Genomic DNA, 1590 nt, shown 5'->3' with positions numbered 1-1590 from the left:
GAGCCCCTGCAATGACACCCATTAATCACCCCTTTGAGCAGCGCGCAGTGACACCCACGCCGCGTGGAGCCGGGAAGCGTGCCTGGGACAGAGGACTGCGCCGGCCCCGCCGGCCAGCAGCCCCACGGCGCGACGAACAATGAGACCTTGATGAGCAACAGCAGCCCCCAGCCGGTGCCAGCGCAGCCTCTTGGAAACCGGCTCAGCCTAATTGGCACCATCCTGACAATGCTGCTCGTCCCAGAGGGATCCTCGACAGAAGAAAGGCGGGAGGAGAAGAAAGGCTTGTCTGTGGCCTGGAGAAATCCTCGGGGGGCTGTTAAAGGAGCCTTTGGGAGAGAGCGTCCCTGGATGGCAAGGGGCCTCCAGCTGCTGGGTATCTCTGTGGGAGAGGGATGAGCTAAGCCCTGCAGAGAGGAGCTGTGCAGAGCCAAGTCCCAGCTTGGGACAGGGCAAGTTCACAAGGCAGGCAGGACGTTTCCCCTCACACGGGGTGAGGATCAAAGGCTGCAAGCCGTGTCCTCCTGGCAGATCGGGCCCGGGGGCTGAGGCATGAGGGCGACCTGTCAAAGGGTTGTGTTCGCCTCTCAGGACGTCCAAAGTGCAGCGCCCGCTCCTCCAGAGGGGAGAAGGAGCTTCTGCCACCATCAGGGTGTCCAGCAAAGCACTGGTCAGAGCTGCCCCTGCCTTGGCCCCTCCACGCCCACCACCATCCCTGGCAAAGTGATTTCGGAGCAGGTGCTTCTGCTGGCCAAGGATGGATGGGTGCTGGGACGAGTAACCTGGGAGCAGGAGCATCTGCTGTGCTGCTGGCAGAGACGTGGGTCAGGGTGCAGAGACGTTCACAGAGGGTGCAGCCCAAACCGCATCTGATGGAGGGAGTGCTGTTTCTGTGGTCCAGAGCTCACTCCAGAGGTGATGGGCACCGGGATGGAGAAGGACTAGGGACTCAGAGAGATGATGCATGTTAGCAGGATGCTGCTGTTGGTGGTGGAACGCTGCATCCTCTCAGGCTCCTTCATCCCTTGGTGCCCACATCATCCCTCTCCTGTGTGCCCCTTGCTTTTGTCACGGAGACGTGTGGCACGATGGCTTTTAGATGGCAGGAATGTCCCGTAGGGTGTATCCATGGGGTCGGCTGAGCTGCTGTCAAAGCCTCGCCTGGAGAGACAGCCCTGGGTTTGCAGAGATGATCGTAAATGAATCAGCAGGCAGATGGGCAGGTGGGTGGCCACGGGACCGGCCCCTCGGCACCGCACGCACCTCCGCACTGTCTGTTTGAGTTGTGGGCTGAGCCACGGCTTCGGGCTCACATCAAACACTCCGCGGCTTCTTCCCTGCCATGGCTGGTGCGGGCAGCTGCCTGCCTTTATTACAGGGATGAGTTCAGAGAGCAACAGGCAGGTCCTGATCAAACATTAACAGTGGGAAGAACTTGCTCTGTCTTCCCAGAAATAGGAGGGAAAACCAGCTGGTAGGAGACCCTGAGCCTCCCAGTGCCAGTGCTACTGGCAGATCCGGTGGTCCCATGGGGTGCTGTGCTGGTTGCACTGGTCCCGCCCCAGCGGCTGCGGCTCCCCCAGCTGTGAT

Source organism: Buceros rhinoceros, unplaced genomic scaffold, assembly GCF_000710305.1.
Source record: "Buceros rhinoceros silvestris isolate BGI_N320 unplaced genomic scaffold, ASM71030v1 scaffold22846, whole genome shotgun sequence".
Taxonomy (NCBI): Eukaryota; Metazoa; Chordata; class Aves; order Bucerotiformes; family Bucerotidae; genus Buceros; species Buceros rhinoceros.
The sequence above is the reverse complement of the archived record's forward strand: the minus strand, read 5'-3'. Positions refer to the sequence as shown.